Source organism: Rhinatrema bivittatum, chromosome 17 (genome assembly GCF_901001135.1).
Source record: "Rhinatrema bivittatum chromosome 17, aRhiBiv1.1, whole genome shotgun sequence".
Classification (NCBI taxonomy): Eukaryota; Metazoa; Chordata; class Amphibia; order Gymnophiona; family Rhinatrematidae; genus Rhinatrema; species Rhinatrema bivittatum.
Window position 1 is genome coordinate 22,099,861 of NC_042631.1, and position 23,304 is coordinate 22,123,164.

General features: G+C 40.8%; 1 protein-coding gene and 1 long non-coding RNA gene across 4 annotated transcripts in view; one reads left to right on the forward strand and one right to left on the reverse strand.

Moving 5' to 3' along the window:
* ST5 (suppression of tumorigenicity 5) overlaps positions 1 to 23,304 on the forward strand; it is a 265,906-nt gene that overhangs the window by 86,894 nt on the left and 155,708 nt on the right. The gene's annotated exons all lie outside the window — the stretch shown is intronic.
* Positions 1,519 to 22,203, reverse strand: LOC115079077. The gene is made up of 2 exons (XR_003853187.1): positions 22,138 to 22,203; positions 1,519 to 2,000 (listed from the first exon to the last, which is right to left on the reverse strand). It is a non-coding gene; the product is annotated as an uncharacterized LOC115079077 (long non-coding RNA).

The following is a 23,304-nucleotide window of genomic DNA, read 5'->3' on the forward strand; positions in this document are numbered from 1 at the left end:
TTATAACGTGCACGCGGAGACTTGTGCATGTTATGAAATCGGCGTGTCCACGTGCACGCGCTGGGAACGGCACGTGGCTTTTAAAATCGACCCCTTCATCGATACAGTCACATGGTTCTCCATCCGATACAAACACTAACAACCTCCACAGCACACACAACTCATGGTTAAAAAAAACCAAAAAACAGTTACCTCGATAGTACAAATGCCAAAGTTACTATCCTAATTATACAATGGAAATTTTTTTTTTTTAATTGAGAGCTTCTTTCACACATGAGTTTTAGCAGGTCAGGTATCTACTACGAGGTAACGCCCACTGAATCTTCCCTCTGACTGGCTGGTGTTAATGCTGTATTTATTTATTTTTTTTATGAGAGATTTGGTATAGTGGAAAATATGCAACAGGTACACACAACTGCAAGATTCTACCAGACTATCAGTAGGAATCCGCTGCTGTAGAGCCGAGCTTTAATTTTATGAAGAAGCAAAACGCGTTTCAAAGCGCAGTGCACCCTCTGAACTGAAAGTGCTTCATATAAGTCATGCCTTCTTTTTTTTTTTTTTTTTTTTGCCAAACTGAACTTTGCTGCACGATAACCTTTTTGGTTTTAGACAACACACATGTTAGATATTAGTCTTAAATGTGCACATCTCCAGCCTTTGAGTAAGTGGTTTGCATGCTGTATGCAGGCATTACTAAATTCTCCCCAGATTTTGTGGAATGCTCAGTGTTTGGCTTACATCCCCACATTCCATTTAAGGGAAAAGGCGCTTAAATTCCATCTGATCGGACTGGTTGTTTTAACATCCCTTGGGCCTACTGTATGGCTTGTCCTATAATATGAATGCAACATCAATGAGCTAACCCTAAAACCAAATTCTTCTAGAATTTATAATTTTAAGTATGGTTTTAAGTTGGATTTTTCAGTGTACAATAGCTTTGAGCCTTCACTCTGAAGTAATAGGTACTAGGGTTTAAAATTGGGATTAAATATATATTTTTTTGTTAAAATGACATTTTTATTTTTATTTTGGACTGATTAAATTGTTAGGCAGCATAGTTAGTGGGCTGATAGTGTTCGGTCCTTCCTTTTGGATGAAAAACAAAATGATATTTTCAACCAAGGTAAGGAATGTGAAAACCCATCTTGGTGACTGAAAACAAGGATTCTGGCAGCCATATTGCTCCTGGAGAAATCTGAATACCTTTTAAAAGATGGCGTCCTGTGTGGTCCCAAAGCTCATGTACTGTAGCACTTTTTGGATAATTCTTATATTTGTCCCTTAAAAGGTATCGCCACCTACAAAGAATCCTGGAGGAAACTAATCAAGTAGTATTCTGTGACTAGCACACTGAAATTCAGTATAAAAATGCTTTAAATCTCTACAATGAGAGCATCATGTCATCCTAAAGCTGGTTAAGTTGATACACTTCTTTTTTGGTTATACTTATTTATTTTAAAATAGCTTATACACCCACCTACTCCATAGATCATAGTGGTTCCCAGTTAAAACATACATAAGAAAATCATACAGTGAAGACAAACTCTTCATAAGAAATAAAATCATTAAAATCTAACATACTTTTTTTTTTTCTTCTCTTTTATTTAAAGCGGTTTCAAGGCATTGCATGATAGTTCTCTGCAGCTTTGTGTCCTCCTGCTGTACCTATTAGGAATTCTCTGGTCCATGGGATTTTCTATGATTTGCCCCAGAAGGGTTTTAGAGGCTACCCTGTATCTTAGCTCCGGAAGATAATCCCCCAAAGTGAGAGAGAAAATAATTTTAAAAAGTAATTTGACCTTATAAAGGATATGTATCTCTTTGTTTCTGACCTGTTTCTTGTGTACGAAATAAATCTCAAGTGTCCATGTATTTTCAGACTTTAGATTCTCAGATGTATCATCAAGATGTTTCCAAATTTGGTGACGTGTTTACACGGTCCCCCTTGACACGGTCCGTGTTTCGTACAGAGAACTGCATCGGGAGAGACCCAAAATCTAGATATAAAATAGATAATACAATGTTCATATGACAGGACAATACATTTCAAATTAGCCCTTTTTCCTGGCTGGCTTGAAGTTCTGCTGTAAACATACACTTGAAAATAAAATGTGATACGTCTTAATGCTTTATCACATTATTGAAAAATTAAGGTGGTTATGGTATTTTTATTGTTCATTTTTTAATTATTCCTAAATTTCCTTTTGCTGTAATGATAGTTTTAAGTCCTTTTGAGTTTTGTTTGATGATAGGGACCTTGGGTGCAGTCTACTGTGATTATAGAGTTTTGGTGGCCACTGTAATTCCAGATAAGAACATGTCATACTGAGTCAGACAAGGGTCCATCAAGCATCCTATTTCCAACAGTGGCCAATCCAGGCTATAAGAACCTGGCAAGTAACCCAAAACTAAGTCTATTCCATGTTACCGTTGCTAGTAATAGCAGTGGCTATTTTCTAAGTCAACTTAATTACTAGCAGGTAATGGACTTCTCCTCCAAGAACTTATCCAATCCTTTTTTAAACACAGCTACACTAACTGCACTAACCATATCCTCTGGCAACAAATTCCAGAGTTTAATTGTGCATTGAGTGAAGAAGAACTTTCTCCGATTAGTTTTAAATGTGCCACATGCTAACTTCATGGAATGTCTCCTAGTCTTTCTATTATCCGAAAGAGTAAATAACTGATTCACATTTATCTGTTCTAGAACTCTTATCATATCCCCCCTCAGCCGTCTCTTTTCCAGGCTGAAAAGTCCTAACCTCTTTAGTCTTTCCTCATAGGGGAGCTGTTACATTTCCTTTATCATTTTGATTACCCTTCTCTGTACCTTCTCCATCGCAACTATATCTTTTTTGAAATGCAGCAACCAGAATTGTACACGGTCTCACCATGGAGCGAAATAGAGGCATTATAACATTTTCCATTTTATTCACCATTCCCTTTCTAATAATTCCCAACATTGTTTGCTTTTTTTGACTGCCGCAGCACACTGAACCGATGATTTCAATGTTATCCACTATGACGCCTAGATCTCTTTCTTGGGTGATAGCTCCTAATATGGAACCTAACATTGTGTAACTATAGCATGGATTCTTTTTCCCTATATGCATCACCCTGTACTTATCCACATTAAATTTCATCTGCCATTTCGATGTCCAGTTTTCCAGTCTCACAAGGTTTTCCTGCAATTTATCACAATCTGCTTGTGATTTAACTATTCTGAACAATTTTTTATCATCTGCAAATTTGATTGCCTCACTCATTGTATTTCTTTCCAGATCATTTATAAATATATTGAAAAGAACGAGTCCCAATACAGATCCCTGAGGCACTCCACTGCCCACTCGCTTCCACTGAGAAATTGTCCATTTAATCCTACTCTGTTTCCTGTCTTTTAGCCAGTTTGTAATCCACGAAAGGACATCGCCACCTATCCCATGACTTTTTACTTTTCCTAGAAGCCTCTCATGAGGAACTTTGTCAAACGCCTTCTGAAAATCCAAATACACTACATCTACCAGTTCACCTTTATCCACATGTTTATTAACTCCTTCAAAAAAGTGAAGCAGATTTTGTGAGGCAAGACTTGCCTTGGGTAAAGCCATGCTGACTTTGTTCCATTAAACCATGTCTTTCTATATGTTCTGTGATTTTGATGTTTAGAACACTTTCCACTATTTTTCCTTGCACTGAAGTCAAGCTAACTGGTCTGTAGTTTTCCTGGATTTCCCCTGGAGCCCTTTTTAAAATATTGGGGTTACATTAGCCACCCTCCAGTCTTCAGGAACAATGGATGATTTTAATGATAGGTTACCAATTTTTACTAATAGATCTGAAATTTCATTTGAGTTCCTTCAGAATCCTGGGGTGTATACCATCCGGTCCAGGTTAACTTTGTTTGCCATCAGAAAATCTCTTTACTGAAGGACCATGTTGTGGTGGACAATAGCTTAGCAATAAGTACAGTGAACTTCTTATTGTGGACTCTTTAGGTCAATCCAGCCATGATATAATCAGAACTGTGGATATATCATGTAGTCTGGAAGAGCCACTTTGACACTTGACCTGAGTACCAGCAAGGATCCTCTATTGATTACAGCGTGAGCCTCATTTAGTTGAGCCATAAAAGAGAGATGACTTTCCATACTCCTTTCTCTACTAGAATTTATGGGGTAAAATTTCAGAAGCTTAGTTGAGATCTACATGGGTAAATATTCTGCCATGGATAGAATGGCAGAATCTGTGGAAGTAGATTTTCGTACATCAAAAAAAAAAGTACCAATTCGTTTATCATAGTTCAAAAAAATTTTTTTTAATTGTTCTAACAGAAGTAACTTATCAAAAATAAAATGTAATCATCCTTAATTTATCAGCAAGATGTAAAATGTCTTTAATTTGTTATATGATTATTAAATTTAACAGTTAAGGGCCCCCAAAACACCACAAACATACACAACACAAACCTACATACAAATAAACGTATGTACTCTGATTCTGTGGGTGCTTGATTCAAAAGAATGAAAGTATCTCATAAAGTCCCCAAATTTAATCTTTAAGAAGAAATATTAATCCTGATTTTCACAACATATTAGTTCTGCATTCACGGTGGAGAATCCAGCTGAAACTATCGTATAATCCATTGCAGGGGTCGGGAACCTTTTTGACTGAGAGAGCCATGAACGCCACATATTTTAAAATGTAATTCCGTGAGAGCCATACTAACTACAACCCCCTACTCTCCTGACGCCCCCAAGACCTGCCAAATTAATTTACTACAACCCCCCATCCTCCTAAACCCCCCCCCCCCCAAGACCTGCCAAAAGTCCCTGGTGATCCAGCGGGGGTCCAGGGCTCGCAGACAAATCTTTAATAAAAAAGTAAAAATCTAACAAAACCCCCCACCCTCCGGCGCCCCCCAAGACCTCCAAAATTAATTTACTACAACCCCCCACCCTCCTGACACCCTCCAAGACCTCCAAAATTAATTTACTACAACCCCCACCCTCCTGACCCCCCCAAGACCTGCCAAAAGTCCTGGTGGTCCAGCGGGGGTCCGGGAGCGCTCTCCTGGACTTGGGCTGTCGGCTGCCAGTAGTCAAAATGGCGCCGACGGCCCTTTGCCCTCACTATGTAAATTAATTTTGGAGGTCTTGGGGGGCGTCAGGAGGGTGGGGGATTTTGTTAGATTTTTACTTTTTTATTAAAGATTTGTCTGCGAACCAGATGCAGCCATCAAAAGAGCCATATCTGGCTCCCGAGCCATAGGTTCCTGACCCCTGATCCATTGTGTACGCATGGACTCTTGCAATAGTCATAACATTTAGCTGCGTAGAGAAGAGGTTGCTGTGGACCATGCTTTCGAGTTATGGGGTGAAGTCGCAGCCCTAGTGGCAAGTACAAGGGAAGCCAGGGTTCAGATCTCGCCGGCAATCATTGTGACCTTGAGCAAGTCACGAACAAACTCATTTACTGAGCATTTTTAGCATAGAGACAGAATGGGAGAAAATGCTTGGTAAATGCAGGCCTTTGGATTGTGAGCCCTCTGGGGGACAGGGAAATGCCTACTGTAACCTGAATGAAAGTCACCTGGAGCTACCAACAAAAAGGCATGAGCTAAATCTAAATAAAATAATTATAGGTAATTTTTTTTTTTTTTTTTTTTAAATTCTGCTTGGGTATACTAATGCATATGCTGTACACTGTTGTTTTAAGTTGTGAAGGTGGAAGCCCACACTTTTTAGCCATAAAGCAAGTTAATATTCAAATACAATATCCATGAGTACCTTATGTCTGAAAATCAAATGAATTTGTCTGGAAGAGGAGTGACAGATGCTGTACTGAAAATCTGCCCCATGTAGTTAACTCTGTCAAGAGATCCTCGTCTGCCTGCCTTACACATGGGGGGAAAAATCTAAGTCATGCACCGTAATCGGAATAGATTTGCAGCAGTACTGTTCACTGTGCTGGAAGCAGGAGGCTTCATGGTATAGTGGTGATGGGGGGGGGTCATTTGTTTTTTTTTTCAACGGCGCCTGTTTTGTTGTTGAAATCCAAAATAGAGCCGGCAAATGCTCAAGGCCGGCGCTTCTATGAGGAAAACCAGGCAGTCGCCTAGAGTGCCATAGTTTGTTTTCTTTTTTTTGGGGGGGGGGGGGGTTTGCATGACCAAAGCTTTCTCCTAGGGCACCAAATGCTCTTGCACTGGCCCTGCAAATGCTTCTGGAGTAAACTGAGCTGGGGGCATGAGGATATTAATATTCTGTGAGGTTCCTGTTTACATAATTTTTTTTTTTTTTTTTTTTTTTGCTGGAAAGCTGTTTTGTTTACTGAGCCTACAAATTCGTCTTACAGAAATAGGATGGTTACATGCTGAAAGTTGATGTTTTCATTGCTAATTTGTAGTCACTTTTATAAGCTATATCAGAAAATATCTACTTTTTAAAATGTTTTGAGGTTTGTTCTCATAGGTTTCTGGTGCAGCGTCAGTTTTTCCATTTTCGTTTCAGCATACAACAGTGACATTTTTGCTGGCTGACGAAATAAAATCTTAGTGTTGATAGCTGGAGAAGGCTGTAATCTGATCTCTGTCCCTCGGTGCTTGAATCAAAAACGCACATAATTGTTACAAGACTATGGTTTGGTTGCCAGGGTTCAGCGCTGTGCCTCATGCATGATGATTACCCCAGAAATGTCACACATTCTCTCTTCTCTCTTATTTTTTTTCTGAGATCCTCAGTGCAACATGCAGTTTCCTATCTTAATAAAATCTGTTGATCAGCTGTTTCAGTTGCACTTCAGACAAGAGTTGGTGCTAGGTCAGATAGGGGAGCATACTATGGTCCGTGGAAGGATGAAATTATGCTTGCCCAGAGTATGGAAGTAGCTGAATCCTAACTAGACGTGTTATCTGCCCTGAATTACATGCCCTGGTAGGGCGGAATATAAAAGCTTTTAAATAAATACATAGACAATGGTTGGCCAAGGTTTAGTGGTCATTCCATCTAGAGATTGTTGAGGTTTGTTTTTTTTTTATTTTGAAAGAATGTTTATCAAAATTCAATTAATAAAATAGCAATGAAACATTTCTGCAAAACATCAAAATTTGATAGTGACTCTTTCCACCCTTCCCAACAACATGCTGGAAGGAAAGTTCATATTGAATATTAAATTAAAAATCAAATATGATACAAATATCTTAAGAATTTTTAAAAATTTTATAATTATTCATTCAGAAAACTTTGAGTATGTATGCACTGGATGAGCTAGCCTAAACCAAGGAAAAATATTGAAATGTTATGTATTTAGCTCTGCATTCTTATTTTTTCATTAGGAAAATGGCTTATGAATGCCTTAAGCACTGGCTTTGAGGAGGCTTGTGTTTCAACTTTGATCTGGTTGGCTTCTTTGTGTCAGGGCAGAGATAACAGTCATCAAGCCCAGTATCCTCTTTCCAACAGTGGCCGATCCAAGTCACAATAGCTGGCAAGTACCCAACTAGCAACAAGCAGTGGCTATTCCCTATTAATTGATAACAGTTTATGGACTTCTCCAGGAACTTATCCAAACCTTTTTTAAACACAGTTACATCCTCTGGCAATGAATTCCAGAGCTTAATTGTGCATGGAGTTGTTTTATATGTGCTACTTGCTAACTTAAAGGAGTGCACCCTAGTCCTTGTTATCCGAAAGAGTAAATATTTGATTCATGTTTACCCATTCTAGACCTCTGTCATATCCTCCCTCAGCCATCTCTTCTCCAAGCTGAACAGCCCTAACCTCTTTAGCCAATCCTCATAGGGAAGCCGTTCCATGTCCTTTATCATTTTGGTTGCCCTTCTCTGTACCTTCTCCAGTGCAATTATATCTTTTTTGAGATGTGGCAACCAGAATTGCACATAGTATTCAAGTGCAGTCTCACCATGGAGCGATACAGAGGCATTATGACATCCACCATTTTATTTGCCATTCCCTTCCTGATTCCTAACATTGTTTGCTTTTTTAACTGCTGCAGCACACTGAGCCGACGATTTCAATGTAATTAATATGCACTATGATGCCCAAGATCTTTTTCCTGGGTGGTAACTCATGATATGGACTCTAACATCGTGTAACTACAGCAAGGGTTATTTTTCCCTATATGCATTGCTTTGCATTTGTCCACATTATATTTCATCTGTCATATGGGCACCTAATCTTCCAGTCTTGCAAGGTCCTCCTGCATTTTATCACAGTCTGCTTGCGATTTAACTACTCTGAATAATTTTGTGTCCTCTGCAAATTTGATCACCTCATTTGTCGTACCCCTTTCCATATCATTTATAAGTATATTAAAAAGTACTGGTCTAAGTACAGATCACTGAGGCACTCCACTGTTAACCCTTTTCCACTGAAAAAATTGATCTTTTAAAATTTTTTTTAGAAGCCTCTTATGAGGGACTATGTCAAATGCCTTCTGAAAAACCAAATACACCACATCTACTGGTTCACCTTTATCCACTTGTTTATTCACCCGTTCAAAAAAAAAAAAAGTAGGATATTTGTGAGGCAAGACTTCCCTTAGGTAAATCTATGCTGGCTGTCTCTTATTAAATCATGTTCTTACATACTTTATAATAATGTCCACGATTTATCCCAGCATTGGTTCACCAGTCTATGGTTTCCTGCCTCACCTCTTGAGCCCTTTTTAAATATCGGGTTACATTAGCCACCTTCCAGTCTTAAGGTACAATAGATGATTTTAACGTTAGGTTACAAATTACTTGTAATAGGTCTGAAATTTCATTTTTGCGTTCTTTCAGAACCCAAGGGGTCTATACCATCTGGTCCAGGTGATTTGCTACTGTTCAGTTTGTCGATCTGGCCTACCACATCTTCCAGGTTGTCCATTAATTTGACTTGATTCATGCTCAGTTTTAAGGGTTCCCTCCTACTCATTGAAAGGTAGACTTTTTATCGCTTACTTCAGCAGTACCATTAAGAGTAACAAGAAAACAACTTAACTTTCATGAGCTTTGACATTTTTCTTTGAGATGACATCTCATCGTCAAAAACACTGCTGGTTTGATACACGTATTATGACCCTTGAGGTGAACTATGGTTTGTTTATTGTGGTGGACTGTCTATGCATACCATTGTATTTTGTGTGTTAAAGTTGTTACCTAGTGGGAATAAGTATATAAGGACTAGTGGACTGGAAGTGTACATAAGAAAAAAAGGAATGTATAATGCCCTGTGTATACCTATCTCTTGTTTGGGGTAAGGTATATGTATGTGGTGCTGCAATTTTCCCAGTTATAGGAAGTTTGCTTTGAGCTGGTGAGTGAGTGATAGAGGAGTTTCAACTACTACTTAAGGTTTCTAGAGCGCTACACGATATACATAGAGCTTACAGTCTAATAAGACAAACATACAAGACAAGAGACTTGGGGTATTTCATAAAGCAAGAGAATGGTTAAAAAGAAAAAAGTAAGTTAGTTAAGACTATCGGGCATAAGACCGACCTCATTTCTCCTTGGCGTCTAGAACTCGGTAGTACATGCGATGGTAGATGGCAGGAGCATTAGAAAAGGTTAATGGAAAACAAAGGCCTAAGGAGCAAAGAGGTTTCTTGAGCAGTAAAAATATAAAACCTGCCAGTCTCGTGTCACAGCTCTGTTCCTAGTGGAATTTCGCATCCATTGAGAGAGAAAATATTGGCTGTTAACTGCTTACTCCAGCTGTATTTTATGATCTTTTTTTTTTTTTTTAAATTAAAATCATTGTGGAGAATTATAGCAGTGTCTTGTGGGAGCTGTAAATCATGATTTTTCCATATTAGAAAATCATGTTTTTTGGGGGGACTTCAAGTTGTCTGTTTTCCTTCACTGTTGCTATAGAAACTAAAGACCAGGTTAGCACTGGGTGTAGGAGCTCTTTTTTTTGCCATTTGTAAGAATACTATATGTTCCTGTTGCTTGTCTGGAGCATAGTAGTATTCTATACAACAATTTGAGTCGATCTTACTAAAGGTTTTTGTGGCGGGAGATTTGTTGCATTTAAGGTGGTGCTAGGAAAGCTAGTTCTAGCTTTTTAGCACTTAAAAAAAATCGCTTATGAATGTACTTTGTCCATTTGGTATATATATTCACCCAAAGAATTCAACCTACAGCAACCACATTTCAGGATAGGTATATTTATAGGAAAGCTAGAAAGCAAAGTATTGTTTTCCCCTGAAACTTATGGATCTAGCCTAAAATTGACAAAAAAAATCACTTTTTTTCCCATTAAAGTTATGAATCTAGCACAAAATTGTTTTTAGAAAAGAATTATTTAGATCCTTGGGTTTGCTGTCAATATCGGCCTGTTTCAGGATGCCCTTACTTAGCTAAGGTGATCGATAGATTGTACAATAGAATTAATTTTTGGATAGTATGGAAGGTTTGGGTAATAGTCCAAGCAGGTGTTTTGTGCTGGTTGTAGCACAGAAACAGTATTCATGTCTGCGTTAGATGAGACTTTGACCTTGCTAGATTGAGGGGGAAATCCTCTTTGCTGGTTCTGTTTGATATATCAAGTGCTTTTGATAAGGTGGTTTGCTCTTTCTTTCTTACATGGTGTCAGAAGCTTGGGTTGGAAGAAGGCATGATTTAAATGGTGTTGGCCTTCCTTTATAGGAAGGGCGCAATATGTATGCTCGGGAGGTGCTACAGCCAGTGCTTAGAGATGTATGGGTTCCTCAGGGGTCATCTTTGTCCCCTCTCCTCTTTAATGTTTATCCCTTTCTCCTGGGCAGACTGATCTGATCCTATGGCTTTATTACTCATATTTACGCTAATGATGTACGGTTTGTCGTCCCTCTAAATAAGGAACTCCAAAGGAGCAGTGACGCGACTGAATGTTTGATCGAGGTAATGGAATGGTTAGTTGATAATGAAGTGGTTTTATAGCCCAATAAGATGGAAGTTCTAGGTAATAGGTTATTGCAAATTTCTAATAGCTGGATTTTTATCTGTGCTAGATGAGGTAACTGTAAAATCTGCTCCTGAAGTGAAATCTTTAGGAACGAAGTTAGATTTATCTCGTTAGGTTTATTTTAAGCTAAGGTTTGTTTAATAAAAGGGCACAGTTATTTATCTGGGGGCTTTAAAAACAGTGGCATATGATTTGGGCATTTCACAGATTGCAGTAATCAATTTGTTTTATATAGGTTTACCAATTAAAACCACCTGTAGATTACATTTCATTCAGAATATTGCACGAATGGTGGCAAGTAGCTCATAGTATATCTCAGCTATGCTATTGCACGAATTACATTGGCTATCTGTCTCAATCAGGAGGTTTTGGTGCTGATTTTTTATGTGCTACGAGGTAGCAATTTTATAGTATTTGTTGTTTATGTATATGCTTTACACCACTTAAAGTATTTTGTAAATTGCGGTTTATAAATGTTTTAAATAAATAATGTCCCCTTCATTTGAAGGGTCAATTGAAATGGTTTTATCCAGCATAAAATCTGAGATCCATTCACACAGGGCTACTGTGTATTCCTTCTGTATGGGCAGTTAGCCAAGTTTGATATTGGAATAGAGTATTTTTCACCATAGCACCTCAGCTGAGCTTCAGTTGGAATCCAGCCTCTTTTTAGGGGAAAAAAATAAAAACCTGACTGTTTGCAGCAAATTAAGTACCCAGATGAAGCAGGTGATTTGTAGAGATAAATGGGTCTTGGATCCTGTGGGATTAGTTCAGAGATGATGGGTTAGCTAGATCCAGCATACTTTGCTTGGTTTTAATGTGATTTTTTTTTTTTTTTTTACTATTTTAATTTTTGCATTTTGAGATTAAGCTGTATGCTGCTTTAAAGATAATTTTGTAGTAGTTCTAGAGCATTTGTTTTTATGAGGCTTAATTGTTTTTATAAACTTTTAACTTGACCTCATCCCTTTTGGATCACTGTGGAAAATATATATTTGTGTGCCATAAAGATTAATGATAACGTAGTACTTTAATCACAACTGGGATAGAACTTTATGGCATGAAACTGGAGTGAAGAATCATCTAATCTATGTTATGTTCATGGCTATATTCCACAAGAAGTCTTTAAAAAAAAAAATTATATAAACAAAGCTATTAACTGTTTTCAAGTAGTTCTTGGTATGTTTATGATTAGATCGATGGTTACCGAAACCATTGGTCCCGTGGCCATCTGGGCCATAGGCACTTTCACAAGAAATGGGATGGCCCAAAAAGCAGACTGGAGGGAGCCTGCCATCCCAACGTCCCTCTTCCTCTTCAACATGTGAGCACTGGCCAGAGTCACTGTCTCTCTCTGTCACAAGATATATTTAATGCATTTTTGATATACTTTATTTCTTCTTGCCATGTGTTTGGGTTGGATGTCATGTGATTGGGAGGGAACATTGCTCTCCATTATGTGATGCAGCCTATTCACTTTTCTGAGTGGGAGATGGAGTAGGGCTGAATCAGGGATCTGTAAACTTTATGGATTGTATTGTTAATTAGACCATTACCTGATGTAGACCACTTTCGACCCTCAGCTGGGGAAAAAGATGGTATATAAGAAGATATGCCTACATCCCAATTACCATCTAGGGCAGAGCTTTCCAAACTTTTCATGTTGGTGACACACTTTTTAGACAAACATAATTTCACGACACGGTAATTCAGTCTACTAGTAAACCAGAGGTTAAAGGTTAAACAAACGAAACATATTTCGACAATTTATGTATGTTTCCTTAAATATATACATAAATAAAATGTTTCACGACACAACCTATCTCATGAAAACCTTAAATTTATATTAAAAATATATATTCCAAGATTCATGTTATTGTTATAATTTATGAGAAACAATAATAAAACAAATTGTCTGTCCCCCACACACTCATCTCTCTCCTCCCCCCAGCACATGTCTGGCCCCCACACACTCATATCTCTCCCCCTCAAGCACATGTCTGTCCCCCCAGCACGTTTGCCCCCCACTCACTCATCTCTCTCCCCCCCAGCACATGTCTGCCCCCCACACTCATGTACCTCGTCTTTTTGATTGTTGCCAGTTAAGTGCTTCACTCCCTTCCATGATCACCAGACACTGCTGCTTGCAGTCAGTACTCCTCATGGCCAGGCCTCATCGGCAGCAGCAGCCAATGCAAGGATGGCTGGGCTCGTTCCACCCACCAAGCCCCCCAAAAAATCACGATTGACAGCAAAAATCACCCAATAATAAGCAACCCATAAACTGAAAACAAAAAGTGATTCCCAAAAAAAAAAAAAGCCCAAACTCGCATCAGAGTTGACCGGGCTTGCGCGACACACCTGCACACTGCAGGCGACACATTAATGTGTCCCGACACACAGTTTGGAAAGCTCTGATCTAGGGATTTGGGACTTCTAAAAACATAACTTTTTTCACTTTGTTATATAAGAATTAAAAAACAAAACAAAACACTTTTTTTTTTTTTTGGTGAAGCTGGGATCTCAAAATTATATCTCACAAGGGGAATTGTTAGCCACTCCTGACTCCCAGATTATCCCTTCCTCTTCCTTCCCATCGTAGACCAGCATTGAACCCTCCCCAACCCGTCCCTGAAATCTGTGAGCAGACATGTGCTTACGTCCTTCCGATGCCTTGCACCTTCCTGACATACAGAAGACAGGGCCACTGTGGGGCCTGTGATTTCAATGCTGACCTGCAGGCCCCTGCACTCTGTGACTGCTACCGTCGACTACCACTACTGGGGAGGGGTGATGGTGCGGCACAGCGGTTATTTGCAGCAGGCAGTAAAACAGGTAGCAACGGCCCCACCTGTCTTCACTGTGCTTGGTCTGCTCGGATGACAATTAAACAGAAACAGCCTGTAGTGCAACAGAAGGGCGTCTTCATTTTCAGATCTTCATTTTGTTACCTTTTTCTTTCCCAGTTTAAGGTATTAATAGATGGTGCATAACAAATGAATTCTTGCTGGAATGAGAGCTTTGAAGCAAAGCTAGCTGACTAGCTCAAGTACCCAAAAAAAAAAAAAAAAAAAAAATGTTTACAAATGGCAGGTGACAAAATTTCCTTCACCCAAGAGAGAATCTACTAGTGTGATTTAACAGCTTAGAATTCCAGGGGATTTTCCCCAAGGGCTTCCCTGTAGATTGGTTGTCGAGAATCGCAGTTAAAGAGAGGGGTTTGCTTCAAAATACTGTCAAAACCATGAGTTGGATAGCTCAGAAGCTTATTTCGTTGTCTCTAGCACATGGCCATGACTGGGATGAGCCTGCTGTAAGTTCATGATCCTGAACAGCCTTTTTTTTTTTCCCCCCCCCTCAAGCATGGATCCCGACAGTACCTGTATAAGTGTTGTAATAATGCACATCTTCATCTGAGTACGGTATGAAATAATTCCGCGGTGCATAATCTTGCAAAACAGCTTGCAAGCTAAATTCATTATTTATCCACTTTCTTCTTTGCTTTTATGGGTAAAACCGTGGGTAACTTGGGATCCTCACTTGGCACACGAGGTCAAGTGATTTGCTAAGATCACACAGGGATGGGTGACAGTTCTGTGCTGTATTCACCGTCATAAAATGCTAGCCAACTTTTTGTTGGAGACCGCAAAGATTGGACTTACGGAATAAGTTTAATTATTATGTGTTTGTGTGCACGGTAAATAGCACGTTAAGGGGAGCCCATGTAAATCTGCCGGAGAAACAGTGCAGACGGATGGACTTGCCTATTGTGCGTGGGCCGGCAGACTGCACGATGATGACGGTGGATTTTGATCTCCTCCCTTGATTGTAAATAATTTCCACGGTTTCCTACTAAAGTTAGCTTCCAGGGATGCATGCGGTTTTTCTTTTGAAAATTCACTTAGGCAGGCACATGAGCACCAAAGCCCCTGTGGACTTTTCACCTTTTTTTTTTTTTTTCTACAGGTAGAGGAAAGGAAGGGGGGAAACTGTACTCTTGCAGATATGAAAATGCCATTCACATGTACATTACTCCTCCCCCCTCCGGGGAGTGCCCCTCCCTTTTTTTAAATGCAGCTGAAAGCAAGCACATTGTGGATCCCGCAAGTACTCGCTCGTTTGCCGCCCTGAGAGGGGTAACTCCTACAGGCAGATTTTTATTTTATTTTATTTTTTTTACTTGGGCGAATAGATTTGAAATTTTTTTTTTTTGTTTGTTTTTTGACCTCCCTGGTATAAATAGGTGACCGATGAGGAAAAATTACAGAATCTAAAAATTTTTTTAATGTCTTGAAGGTTGGTGGATGGAATAAAAAAAAAACCCCAAAAAAACCCAAACGAAATTCCTTTGGCAAGGAGTTACATAGCTGGGGACCAACCACAGGAAAAGATGACCTAGCTGGCAGAGCTTGTATTTCTCGGGAGGGAACCAGTACTTTTTTTCACTGCTGACCTAAACCAGCGCGTTTGCATGGAGGTCTTTGCTCAGTCCTGCACATATGCCACACGGCAGTAAACCTGTGACTTATTGTGGTGGTGTTTTTATTACATTGTCTCTTCTCTCTCTTTGCTTGTTTGTATATAAGCGTGTTGCTAGCAGTAGTGTGTTTTTATTTTATTTCTTACATGCACCTATGCTACGTGTATTGCCTGTGTCACTTACTAGTGTAGTTTACGCCATCCTGATGATGATGATGATGATGATGATATATATGTACTTAATTTAAAGAGTCAAACCTAGTGCTTGTTTTCCGATGCTGTTGAATGTTATGGAACTGTTCTTCATGACCTGAATGTCCCAAGCCTACCTTTCACCCCGGCTGAAAAATTTACAGAGGTCGGATTCTTAAAATTTGTCAAGTACTATGCTGTCTTCTGCACTGCGTGAGCAACACAACCGAAAGTGACCCTATAACTACAAATCAAAAGAGTCCTCCTGAGCCAGCAAGTCTACAGCTGGTGTGGGAATAGAGATGGAACTGGCTCAGCCTGTCCAGTTTTGACACGGAGCTGAATGGCCACCCATGTGGGATTTGCTCTAGTTAGTGAATGGTGAGGAGGAGAGAAGTGACAGTAGGTGGATTTTCTTCTAATTTTTGAGGGATGATACAGAATAAGTATCTAATTAAACAGTATGAGATGTCTGGATTATGATGATAAGCAATGGGGAGCATAAAATAAAACAGGAATTTAAAAAAAAAAAAATATATATATATAATTAGTTATGGACAATCTAACCTTGCGGTTTTATCTTTCTCCCCATCAGTGTTTGAATGGTAAAGGTCATTAGCGTTTCCCATTGTGAACACTTATATTTATCAGTAATGCGTTATGGACATTCCAGTCTGGGAATATTACATAGCAAAGGCTCCATCGAGCCATCATTCCGTAGATTGTCAGAGCCTCATGAATCATAGCTGGCTCTAGTCCAGGGTCAGGGCATTAAACATCCAGGGGAATAGCAAAGCATGTATGAAAGAAAAATATTTAGTTCTCTTATAAATAACGCATCACATCGATGTTTTTCTGAAAGGGTTCCGTGTTTTTTTTCACTTTCGACCAGTGAGCTGGTAAAAGACATGTAGGAATACAGCTCAAGCATTTCCCCTTATCCCCAGAACAGATTGAATTTTACTGCACATATGTATTCATTTTGCTGGCTGAACTCACTTGCGTTCTGTTTTGATGCCCAGAATTTTGAACTGCCTTATCTACTAAGTTTGGCATCTTTTTTTTTTTTTTTTTTTTGTTTGTTTTGTAAATTAATTTTATCAAATGGGATATGGGTAGCTCTGAGCACAAAAATAAAAAGAACTGTGTTTCCTAGAACCTTAGACTGCTAGGGCTGGAAGGTACCTGAAGAGGTTTTGTTGGCACAGAGGCTAGCATGGGCGCCTGGGTGACTGAGCAGCTTCCCGCAGGGGGGAGGGATGGGCAACCTGAAAATCCCTGAATTGCCTCCGTAATCAGTTTAGTAGGTCAAGAGCTGGCCTGGAGACACGAGGATAGCCTGCTCAGACCTGTGGGTGTGATGAGCTCCAGACTGTAAGGCTTTGCATTGCCTGAGAATGTTCTCTTAATGGGGCACAGACTTACCGAGGCTAACTTACCAGCATTGAAACGTGCTCTTCAAGGAAAAGAAATCTGGTTTGGATAGACATGAGAAGTGAACCTTACTCAAGTATGGCTTGACTAGAACTTGTTTAATATTTCAATTGGCATTGGGGACCTATGCTCTAACTCATATACTGTAAATTACTCATCGTGGATATTTTATGATCAGAGCAGTAGTTTTCAACCTTTTTTTTTTTTTTTTTTTTTGGTGCCACAGCACCCCCATTATTGGATTTACTTTTTTTTGCAGTACGCCTTCCTCCACAGCATTATCCCCCTTTCCTCCCCTCCCATAACAACCATAGCATCACTACTTCTCCTCACTCCTCCACATATATTCCCTGGCAGCAGCACCACTTTCACTGCCTCTGGCACCACCACCTGCCCCCCATTCCTTCCATTCCCTTTCCTCCCACCCCCCTGGCCATCACCACCTTCCCTGACCTTCCCCTTCCTCTGCATCATCTCCATCAGGTGAGCAGCACTCCTTACCTGCTGCTGCCTCCTCTGCTGGCTTCCTGGTGCAGTCGGAGCAGCGTTGATGCCCCCATGGTCTCATGAGACCTGCTGGTCCCCTGCAGTTTTGATTCCGGTGGGAAGCTGGCAGGGGAGGAGGAGGAGGAAACGGCAGTGGGAATTGAGGAGCCACCACTAGCTTGACTCTTCCTGCTTGATGGGCGGCCATTTGCATGAGAAATGGAAAAGGGGGGAGCGTGTTTGTTTGCTGGCAGAAGCGGCTGTGACTCGCTCCCGTCTTCTCTACCTGGAGGCCAAAATTTTGTGGCACATCTGAGGTTCCCCCCCCCCATAGGGAACCGCTGGATTAGAGGAGTAAGTGAGAAAATGAAGAACCTTTTTAATGTTGGTTTTATAGAGTGTTTAGACTTGTTCATTTGTGAAACTTAGTTTTTTTTTGTTTTTTTTTTTTGGAAGCTCACGGGAGGTATGGAAGAATTCATCCCAAGCGCGAGGGCTCTGCTGCTGTAGGCGTGCCCTGAAGCAGCCCACTGATTACCTCTGAAACGAGGGCATTAGGAAATTCCTACTTTTTCAACAAATCTTCCCTTGCGCTTTGAGATCGATGACTGAACGTTTTCAGGAAATGGTTGACAAGGAATGCAGCCTCCCCTCCTGTTTGTTCCTCAGGGAATGAGACATTTGGGAATGTGGCTCGGGTCAGTTTGAAACTTAAGTCAGCCAGTTCCTGTAAAAGGCCAAATGTTTTAAAAAGTTTTTTGTTTTTTGTTTGTTAAATGGTTAGACCCTTGAGGTTTGACAATAAGAAATGACTTATATGACCAACAAGATTTCAACAATGCACGTAAGGAACATTTTAAATACTACATGGCACCATTTGATGTTTGTACATTTTCTGAATGGCTAAATTTTAATGCAAAATTTAGTGCTTGGAATGTACATAGTGCTTCAGATTGTGTCGGTCCAAAGTTTCTGTGATGGGTGCAGTGCTGTGTTTGTGTTTTTCATGAGGCCAGTAGGAGCTGGTGGTGACTGCAGAGGCAGCGTTCGAATCGCTAGGTGGAAGGAATTCCAGCCATTGAGTAACGAGAGGACACCAGCACGTGTTGGGATTTGGGGTGTGCGCACATCAGATTCCAGAGGGAATTGCAGCCTTGTGGCCCCTGGCTTAAGGATTAGTGCTGGGCTAGAGGGGGAAGGATTGAAAGGTTTTTTTTTTTTGGGGGGGGGGGGGGGGGGGGGAGAACCCTAGAGATATTTACATTTTTTTTTCCTCATAAACTGTCTGTGAAGTAGGGATTCAGTGCTGTGTCCTGCTGCCACAAAAAGGGAGCAGAACAAGCAGAATTACGAGAAAAAGAGGTTTTCAGGTGCCCAATCTTGACCGTAAGAATGTGGTCTTGATAAGAGGAGCAATGTCCCGATTACATGTGGTAAAGCACTCAAGTTTATGGTCTTCACAGCGTGTGTCTTGCTGGTGAATGAAGTTCTTGGTCGTTTTCAGGTTTTACATGGTTAGACACATTGATTAAAGTACATGTGCTGTGCGACAGTGCGCATGCTTTTAGCTGTATCTAAAAATGAGTTTGGATGGGGGGAAGGTAAATAACGAACAGGGATTTCATTTTGAAATCCCCATGTACCCTTTACCACATGTATGTTTGCACTTGCAAAGCTTGCAGCTATAGAAATACCCACACTCCCTGCTGACCCCCACCACATTTTCAAAGAGGGAAACTCCAGGGAGAGTTTTCCTTTTTGAAAATGAACTTGCAGGCCTGCGGGTACAGAATACCTTCACGGGGGGACACTAAATACTAGGCATGTGCCTTCGTTGCTCCATTCGTCTGATTTGTTTCGACTGTACACACACACATCTGACGAATGGATTGTGTGTGCACAGAAACGAATGGTGTGCTTGGCGTATGTACTTAGCACATACGTAAACTCGCACACACTATACATTCGTCAGATTTTCACGTACTGCTGAAACAAATCAAACGAATGGAGCAACGAATGCACATGCCTACTTAATACTGCCCCCTGTTAGCATCATATCCGCATGAGCTTGTAAACCCAGCCAACAGGTTTTGTTTTTTTTTCTCCTAATGAGCAATTCCTTTTCTCCGCCAACAACCCATATCTCCTAGCTCATTAAAACTTTACTGAGCGGGCAGGGGACTTCCCACGCGTGTGCTGCCTCGTAAGTTCATCGGTCTCCTTTTGTTAGGGCTATCGCGCGGATGTGCTCTCTTTTTTTTTTTTTTTAGATTTGTTCTCGTTTTCCTGCCTTGTTGCAGTGATTTTACCACTAATATTGCCTCGGCAGCCCCTCACCAGCACATCTATGTGCTATTAAAAAAAATAATCAAAACCAAAAGCTACTTTTTCTAAAGAAGTGGAAGGAAAAGCTAAAGTTCAAAAAGCCTGCTATCAGCAACTTTAAGGTCTGCATTTGTGAGCACCAGATGTCCGTCGCAGATTCCTATGAGGCGTGCCACAAATGCCTGGACCTGGATCACAGGCAAACCGCTACATGGCTGCATGTCTTCCAGGCCTTGATAGACTCTGGCTTGGAGAATGTGGGACTTCAGGAACATGCTTAAGGGTGAGCACTGACACGAGTCTGGGCATTGGAACTACTCCTCCTCCCGGGTTCCTCACACCCTATTCCCAGGGGTGGACAACTCTGGTACTTGAGAGCCACAAAACTGCCTGGTTTTCAGGATATCTACAACGAATATTTATTTATTTTATTTATTTATTTATTTATTTATTTAACATTTTTTTATATACCGCAGTTCTAGTAACAATGTTACTAATCACTTCGGTTTACAAGTAACTTTGGGATGACATAACATATGTGTGTCTTACATAGAACAGGAAGTAGGAACTGGGAATTTGGTTAAGATACATAACATTAAACAAAATGCGAAATAACATTTTATTTATTTATTTATTTATTTATTTATTTAACAACTTTTAATATACCGACATTCGTATGGCACATCACGCCGGTTTACAGGTAACTCAAATATAGGAGGAAATTACAATGAACAGGGAACAAGGGATTGGAGCAGGCCAGAAAGAGGAGAAGGGAAGGGGAGACAGGAGAAGAGAGGGAAGAGAATAGGTAGCATGAGAAAGAAAAGGGCAACCGTTAACGTTGATAGAACTTATTTACAGAGGTATGTATTTACATTAGAACTATGCATGAGATATTTGCATACAGTGGAAACAATGCGTGCAAATCTATCTCATGCATATTCATTGTGGATATCCTGAAAACATAGCCTGTTTGTCGCTCTCGAGGACCGGAGTTGGCCACTCCTGCCCTGTTCCCTACTTTGTTGGGAGAGCTCCCACCCTCCACTCCCATGGTGCCAGATGCTGGATCCCACACTAGTGAGGATTGAGTAAGGTGCAAATACCTTCGGTGCATGAGGAGACATGGAGGAAAGCACCTAAGCAGGTGTCTAGCTAGGGTGGGCTCCATTGGTACCTAAGAAGCAGAAGTCAACATCTAGACAGGGCTCTGAGGTTGCACGCCCATCTTTAGAGTTGAGGAAGGATGGGGCGACTGGCGACTGGCATTTGGCTTGGACAGTCCCAGGGCTCTGACTAGCCTGGTCTACTTGGACTGCACCCCTTACAAGGGGACTGTCTGTGGCACCTGCAAGAAGCACCCACTCTATTGATGCACTTAGCATTGAGACCCACAATGGTGCCATCTCTAGCACCATTGGCACAAAAGGCCACTGCGCCATTAAGGAAGGTGCTGGTCCAGACTCAACCAACAAGGAAGACGTTTCAGAGTCCAGTGGCATGGAGTGCTTCAGATTTGATAGTCACACCATCTATAGAGTCTAGCAATTTGGCAACAGAGTAAAGAAGAACATAAGAAATTGCCATACTGGGTCAGTCTAAGGGTCCAACAAGCCCAGTATCCTGTTTCCAACAATGGCCAATCCCAAGTCACAAGTACCTGGCAAGTACCTAAACATTAGATAAATCACAAGCTACTATTGCTTATTAATTACCGTAATAGCAGTTTATGGATTTCTCCTCTTGGAACTTATCCAAACCTTTTTTTTAAACCCAGTTACTCTAACTGCTATAACCACAAGAACAGATCTGGGTCTCTGAAAAGGATCTTTCTCCTACAATCTCAGCCCAAAGGGCACCTCAGCCTGTGGACCAGTTAAGCAAGAATTTATTTGCCTCATTGATGGCTGAGGATAGAAGGGGGGGGGGGGGGGGGGGGGGGGGAGTTGCCCTGCCTACGATGGAGGAGGTGTTTCCATATAGTGCCAGTTTGACACAAGTGTGTGCGCCTCACCACAGGAACTGCCAACCATAGGACTAAGTCCACAGTAAACAAGGCAGGAATTACCACTGTGGGAGTCCCATCATGAGTCAGGGGGCATCAGTCCAGTTGACCTATGACCCCCTGAAAGATTTCCTCTGAGACAATGGAGGTCTCTGCCTCAGTCACAGTCTTCATTATCAGGGGTCATGGCTTAGTGTCTCTCCTTGGTGGGGGGAAAGCGAAGTACTGTACAGGTATTCCGTCAAAACCCCTTACCTGACTTGCCTCGGCATAATCTCCTCCTGGAGATATCTGCTACTCCCAGGTTCGCGGACAAAGCTCGCAAAAAAAAAAAAAAAAAAAAAAAAAAAGCGCTTAACATCAACGCCTGGAAGGAGGCTGACCCAGGTTGCTACAGATCTTACAACCATCAGCAGATTCCACAGCAGTTTGCCACATCCTTGTCTGAAGCCCCTGTAGCAATATTTCACCTCATGTCTGCTGGTGGCTCACAAGCTCGATTTAAAAGGTGCAGGCTGCCCCTTGGCTTTGGAATTGTTCAGCTTCCTCACCGCTCTGTGAAGATTTTGTGCCTCCTGTGTAAAGTATGTGGATAAAAAAAAAACAAAACAAAAGAACAAAAGCAAAGAAACAGCAGCACTGCTGCCCAGGTGAAACCATGGGGAGTTTCCCTTTGAAAAATGTCTTGCAAGCAGCTGAAAATGGCCCTCAGTCGAAATAAAATAGAGTATGTGCAAATTTGTTGTTATCGTTCAGTTTCATGGAGAGAGAGAGCAGCAGCAGCAGACAGACCCAGGAAATGTTATGACACAACAAAAAAAAAAAAAAGAGGAGGAGCTGCTCGCTGAGATCTGAAATGGCTTTCTCTTCCCCTCCTCCCCACCCAGTTCTAATAAAAAAAAAAACCAACAAAAAAAAAACAAACAAAAAAAACCCACACAAACTATAACCTTCATAAAAATATGAATCGGAGAAAATTCTTTTTCACTCAACGCACAATAAAGCTCTGGAATTTGTTGCCAGAGGATGTGGTTAGTGCAGTTAGTGTAGCTGGGTTCAAAAAAGGATTGGATAAGTTCTTGGAGGAGAAGTCCATTAATGGCTATTAATCAAATTTACTTAGGGAATAGCCACTGCTATTGATTGTATCAGTAACATGGAATAGACTTAGTTTTTGGGTACTTGCCAGGTTCTTTTGGCCTGGATTGGCCACTGTTGGAAACAGGATGCTGGGCTTGATGGACCCTTGCTCTGACCCAGTATGGCATGTTCTTATGTCATAAGTGAAGAGGAAATGAAATATAATAAATGACAAAATGGGATGGTGTGGAGATCGGCCTTTAAGGTTTCTCTGTAAGTCATCGTTCCTGCTGCAGGTTCTCATAGTACAATCAAGAGGTGTCTATTTTAACTGATTAGGGA